At 48.0% G+C, this 6,844-nt stretch overlaps 1 non-coding gene across 1 annotated transcript; it reads left to right on the top strand.

Moving 5' to 3' along the window:
* The first annotated feature begins 6,263 nt into the window (after nucleotides 1-6,263).
* Nucleotides 6,264-6,401, top strand: LOC114807013. The gene has a single exon (XR_003755066.1). It is a non-coding gene; the product is annotated as a small nucleolar RNA SNORA7 (small nucleolar RNA).
* The last annotated feature ends 443 nt before the right edge of the window (nucleotides 6,402-6,844 follow it).

Here is a 6,844-nt window from a genome sequence, read left to right as displayed (position 1 = left end):
CTACTGAGAACCTATTGCATGCGGAGCACTGTACTGAGCACTCGGGAGAGTACAACGGGATTAATCGACATGACCCCTGCCTTCAAGGAGCTTACAGTCAAGCCAGGGACAGATAGACACTACGATAAATTACATGTAAGAAGGGGTAATAGAACATAAAGATGTGTATGTAAGCGTTAGGGTCAAGGCGCTGTGAGTACCCAAATGCTGAAGTTACGCCCAAGTACTTGAAGAGGCAGTTGGGGGTGGAAATAGGGCAGGTAGGTGAGAGATTAATCAGGGAAGGCCTCCTGGAGAAGATGGGATTTCAGAGGGGCGTTGAGGGTAGAGAGAGCGGCGAACTGTTGGATGCGAAGGGGAAAGGAGCAAGAAGTCAGTGACAGGAGAGATTTCTTCTTGGTATGGGTTGGTTGGTAGAGAAGCAGCGTGGCTCAGTGGAAAAAGCACGGGCTTTGGAGTCAGAGGTCATGAGTTCGAATCCCAGCTCTGCCACTTGTCAGCTGTGTGACTGTGGGCAAGTCACTTAACTTCTCTGTGCCTCAGTGACCTCATCTGTAAAATGGGGACTAAGACTGTGGGGACATCCTGGTTCCCCTGTGTCTACCCCAGTGCTTAGAACAGTGCTTGGCACATAGTAAGCGCTTAACAAATACGAACATTATTATTATTATTATTGGTGTGTTTTTTAACGGCATTTGTTAAGCACTTACTCTGTGCCAGGCACTTTACTGTGAGCTGCAGGAGATTCGAGATAGGTTGGACACAGTCCTGTCCCACATGGTGCTCGCAGTCTTAATCTTCATTTTACAGATAATAATAAGGATAATAATGATGGTATTTGTTAAGCGCTTACTATGTACCAAGCACTGTTCTAAGCGCTGGAATAGATACAAGGTAATCGGGTTGTCCCACGTGGGGCTCACAGTCTTAATCCCTGTGCCTCAGTTACCTCATCTGTAAAATGAGGATGAAGACTGCGAGCCTCATGTGGGTCAACCTGATTACCTTGTATCTACCCTAGTGCTTAAAACAGTGCTTGGCACATAGTAAGCGCTTAACAAATACCAACATTAATAATAATAACATTATTATTAATCCCCATTTTCCAGATGAGGTAACTGAGGCCCAGAGAAGTTAAGTGACTTGCCCACAGCCACACAGCTGAGAAGTGACAGAGCCGGGATTCAAACCCATGACCTCTGACTCCCAAGCCTGGGCTCTTTCCACTGAGCCACGCTCCTTCTCTAATTATCACTACTTATTTTCGCTCCAGTTCCACTAACTTCCAGCTCATGCTCTTCGCTCCTCCCATGCCAACCTACTGCCTGGGCTTTGGTCTCATCTTTTTTTTTTTAATGGCATTTGCTAAGCGCTTACTATGTGCCAGGCAGTCTTCTAAGCGTCGGGTTAGATATAAGGTAATCAGGTGGGACATGGTTCCTGTCCCACGTGGGGCTCACAGTCTTCATCCCCATTTTACAGATGAGGTAACTGAGGCCCAGAGAAGTGAAGTGACCCGAGGTCACACAGCAGAGAAGCGGCAGAGCCGGCATGAGAACCCAGGTCCTCCCAACTCCCAGGTCCGTGCTCTATCCGCTAGGCCACGCTGCTTCCCCACCGACCTCAGTGCGCTCCTTTCTGCTTCACACGCAGCAGACCACGCTCTCCCCATCATCGATCGATCAATCAACTGTATTTATTGAGCACTTACTGTGTGCAGAGCACTATACTAAGCACTTGGGAGAGGACAACAGAACAGACCTGGTAGACACGTTCCCTGCCCACAGTGATCTTAACCGTCTACTCATCAGGGCACTTTTGAAATCACATCTCTTCCCTGATTCAGTCTCTCATCTCTCCACCCAATTTCTCCCTCTACTTCCATTTCAGCACTTGAGACACCTCAGCACTTGGCTATTTACACCCCACCATTGCACCAGGCACTGTACTAATCACTGGGGTAGATATAAGCTAATCGAGTTAGACCCAATCTCATGTGGGGCTCACGGTCTCAAGCCCTGTTTTACGGAAGAGGTAACTACAGCAAGGGAAGTGAAGTGACTTGCCCAAGGTCACAGAGCAGACAAGCGGCAGAGCCGGAATTAGAACCCATGACCTGACTCCCAGTCCAATGCTCTATCCACTACTCCATACTGCTTTTCTCAACCTGTAATTTTAGTATCTGTCCCCCCCGCCCGCAACTAGATTGTAGGTTTCTTCATGTCAGGGATCAGGTCTACCAATGCTATCGTACTCACCCAAGTGTTTAGTTCAGTGCTCAGTAAATATTTTTGATTGATTAACTGTGAACAATGGGTTCTTAAATAAGGCTGGGTAGGCAAAGGGATCTCAGAGAGATCCAATTGCTTCTGCAGCAATCGAGAGCCCGATCTGGCGCTCTTTACTTTAAAAGGATTTTGATTTAGGGCCGGGGGGAGAAGAAGAGGAGGGTAGCTTTGTGGAAAGCACGGGCCTGAGAGTCAGCGACCTGGGTTCCAATCCATGCTTTGCCACTTGTCTTCTGTCTGACCTGGGGTAAGTCGCACTTTCTCTACGCCTTGGTTTCCTCATCTGCAAAATAGAGATTCAGTACCTGTTTTCCCTCCTGCTTACACTGTGAGGCTCAGCCAGTCAATCGTGTTTATTGAGCGCTTACTGTGTGCAGAACACTGTACTGAGCACATGGGAGAGTACACTATAACGGTAAACAGACGCCTTCCCCGCCCACAATGAGCTTACAGTCTAGAGGGGGAGACAGACATTAATATAAATAAATCATAGGTATGTAGATAAGTGCTGCGGGGCCGGGGGTGAATAAAGAGAATGAGTCAGGGTGATGCAGAAGGGAGAGGGAAAAGAGGAAAGGAGGGCTTAGTCAGGGGAGGCCTCTTTGGGGGACTGTATCCAACCCCATTATCTCATATCTATCCAAGCGCTTGACACATAGTAAGCGCTTCAATGCCACAGGTGTTGTTATTGAGAAGTAAAAAGTCAGCAGGATATAAGCTTGACTTGGCCATTCACGCCCTCTCACCTGATACCCACGTAGACAATGACTTCCATTGAGAAATGTCCGGCTGGGGAAGCGGTGCCAAGTTTGATCGCTGAACAGAAAATCTTTGTCAGTCTTCTGCAGCGGGAGACACTTCTGTGACCTCACTCATTCCATGAGCCCTGTCTCAAATAGCATTTTCCAGCTGGGGAATCTTAAAGCATTTCACGACAGGAACAAAAAGCTGGATTCTCTCAGTGCCTAAACATTCCCTGGAATTATGTGTTTCACATCACCATGGTGTCATTTAGGGCCTCGAAACAGGACGGTTATAAAGTGTGCTTTCGCTCTACGTTTTGGATAGCGTGCTGCTGGCGAATCGGGGAATGGCCCTCTGCAGTGTGGGTCTATCAATATAGAAAGTGAGGCTGCGTCAGAATAAAGAGTTCTATGCAGGCACGTGATGTCGATCAAGACGGATCAGAATGTGAAGTTCGTCAATGCATTATAGAACTTTATCCTGTTAGCTTTTCATTCATTCATTCATTCATTCATTCGATTGTATTTATTGAGCGCTTACTGTGTGCAGAGCACTGTACTAAGAGCTTGGAAAGAACAATTGGGCAACAGTTAGAAACAATCCCTGCCCGCAACGGGTTCACAGTCTAGAAGGGGGGAGACAGACATCAAAGCAAGTAAGCGGGCATCAATAGCATCTATATAAATAAATAGAATTATAGATATATATGCATCATTAATAAAATAAGGAGAATTATAAATATGTACATATATGCACACAAGTGCCAAGGGGCGGGGAGGGGGTAGAGCAGAGGGAGCGAGTGGGGGTGATGGGGACGGAGGGGAGGGGGAGCAGAGGAAAAGGGGGGCTTAGTCCGGGAAGGCCTCCGGAGGAGGTGAGCTTTCAGTAGGGCTTTGAAGGGGGGAAGTGTGCTAGTTTGGTGGATTTGAGGATGGAGGGCATTCCAGGCCAGAGGTAGGACGTGGACCAGGGGTCGACAGCGGGACAGGGGAAAACGAGGCACAGTGCAGAGGTGAGCGGCAGAGGAGCGGAGTGTGTGGGCTGGGCTGGAGAAGGAGAGAAGGGAGGTGAAGTAGGAGGGGGCAAGGGGATGGAGAGCTTTGAAGCCAGCAGTGAGGCATTTTTGCTCGATACGAAGGTTGATAGGCAACCACTGGAGATTTTTGAGGAGCGGGGTGACGTGCCCAGAGCGTTTCTGTAGAAAGATGATCCGGGCAGCAGAGTGAAGTATCGACTCAAGTGGGGAGAGACAGGAGGTTGGGAGATCAAGATTGAATGCAGCTTTCAAAGATACATGACAATCTCAGGGGGTAATTTGGCACTGGAAAATTCATGTTCCGTGTTTATAACCCTACCAAGGAAGGATGTGGGTAATTAGTGAGTGAAGTGAATTAGCTGCTATATTTACCAAAGTTTCATAAGCACAGAAAGAGGTGACCAGATCCCAGACATCTTTACTATGTTTTGATGGGCTTGGCGAATGAGGGGTTTGAGCTGCTATTCCTTGTTAAATGACCTTAACTACAGAGGGTAAAATTATCGCACCCCATCTTTGAACTGGATAGATTTATTGCGGAACATTATTATTGGTTGCCTATCGATAGCTATAAAATCCTAGGTGTCACTGTCTGGATCATTGGGTTTCAGAGCACTGAATGGCTTGGAGATAGTAATAGTGGTGATATTGTAGTAATATTTATTAAGCACTTACTGTGCACAGAGCACTGTACTAAACAGTGGAAATTAGGCACGGGCCCTGTCCCCGAGGGGTTCGCAATCTATGAATCTAGATGGCGTAGGGGGAGAACTGGAGGCAGACACACTGGGAGCAGGGAAACACGTTTTAGTTAAAATGGCATAAGGGACAAGGATAAATCTGCAATATACAAATATAAAAACAAAAGTCAGTAGGGAGTAGGGAGTCAGAGGACCTGGGTTCTAATCCCAGTTCTGCCAAATGTTTGTCGTATGTCGGTGGGCAAGTTACTTAACTTCTCCATGCCTCAGTCCTCCTCTTCTCCCTCCTTCTTAGACTGTGAGCCCCATATGGGACAGGGACTGTGTCTGACCCAATTCACTCATAATCGGCCCCAGCGCTTAGAACAGTATTTGACACATAATAAGCACTTACCAAACTGAGAAACAGCGAGGCCTAGAGGAAAGAGCATTGGCCCGGGAGACATAGGACCTGGGTTCTAATCCCGATTCTGCCAATTGCTCTGCCAATTGCTCGCCATGTGACCTTGGGTAAGTCACTTAACTTCCCTGGATCTCAGCTTCCTCAAGTGTAAAATGGGGATTCAATACCTGTTCCTCTCCTACTCAGACTGTGAGGCCTATGTGGAACGGGGACTGTGTCCAACCTGATGAAGTTGTATAATAATGATTATATTTGTTAAGCACTTACTGTGTGCCAAGTACTGTTCTAAAAGTGCTGGGGTAGATACAGGGTAATCGGGTTGTCCCACATGGGGCTCACCCTTTTAATCCCCATTTTACGGATGAGGTAACCGAGGCACAGAGAAGTGAAGCGACTTGCTCCAGGTCACACAGCAGACGAGTGGCGGATCCGGGATTAGAACCCACAACCTCTGACTCCCGAGCCTGCGCTCTTTCCACTAAGCCACACTGACTCTGAGGCTTAGCATGGCGCCTGGCAGATAGTAAGCACTTAACAAAAACCATAAAAAAACAAACCCAGCTTGGTGCACTCGGAGTATGCCAGGGCAGGCAGAGAGTTCCTCACCCACGATTGGAGGGCCGAGGTCTCACGGGGCATTTGGCTCAGCTGTCGTGGCAGAGAGGAGATGTTCCCAGGTGGCAATTGAGTGGGTGGGCTGCTATCCCAGTGTAACCCCTTCTGTCCACTGCGGCCCTGCCTCACGAAGGACCAAAAGCCACTACCATCTCAGTTCTGCCTCCTGCGGGAATAGAATCAGCATGGTGGTGAAGGTAATAATAATAGCGATAATACTCAAAAATAATAATAATATAATTGAGGTATTTGTCAAGCACTGTACTCAGTATTGGGGTAGACACTGGATCATCAAACTGTACACAGTTTCTTTCCCACATGGGGATCACAGTCTAAGTAGGAGGGAGAAAAAGTATTTACATCTCCATTTTATAGTTAAGTGCCTTGCCCAGAGTCTTTCAGCAGAAAGTGGAAGTGGCACGATGAGAAACCAGGTCCTCTAATAATAATAATAATAATGATGTATTTTTAAAGCTCCCCTCTCAGGATCACACCTGGAGAATTTCCAGTACTCTACCAGTCTTGGCTATGGGAGGGAGAGTTGAGCAGAGGCCTGTCTGTTCCATTCCTAGCTTGGCCAGTGGCTAGTGAGTGGCAGGCAATCTGCTACAAGTCAAAACTCACCTGTGCTGGGCAGCAGCGGCATGGGAGAGAGTTGAGGGCAGAGATTCGATTTTACCACGTGGAAGAAGGCGATGGTAAACCACTTCTGGATTTTTACCAAGAAAACTCTCCGGATCCTCTACCAGAACGATTGCAGAGGGAGGTGGGATGTTCTGGGAGAGATGTGTCCCTAGAGTCGCTGTGGGTCGGAGATGCCTCGACGGCATGAGACGGATTTTTTTAGCACTCACTATGTGTCAAGCACTAAGCGCTGGCGTAGATACAAGCAAATCAGATTGGACACAGTCCCTGTCCCACGTGGCGACTGGCAGTCTTAATCCCCATTTCCCAGGTGAGGTAACCGAGGCCCAGAGAAGTGAAGTGGCTTGCCCGAGGTCACACAGCAGACAAGTGGCGGAGCCGGGATCAGAACCCAGGTCCTTCTGACTCTCAG

Source organism: Ornithorhynchus anatinus, chromosome X1 (genome assembly GCF_004115215.2).
Source record: "Ornithorhynchus anatinus isolate Pmale09 chromosome X1, mOrnAna1.pri.v4, whole genome shotgun sequence".
Taxonomy (NCBI): domain Eukaryota; kingdom Metazoa; phylum Chordata; class Mammalia; order Monotremata; family Ornithorhynchidae; genus Ornithorhynchus; species Ornithorhynchus anatinus.
This window is presented reverse-complemented; position numbering and strand designations above follow the sequence as displayed.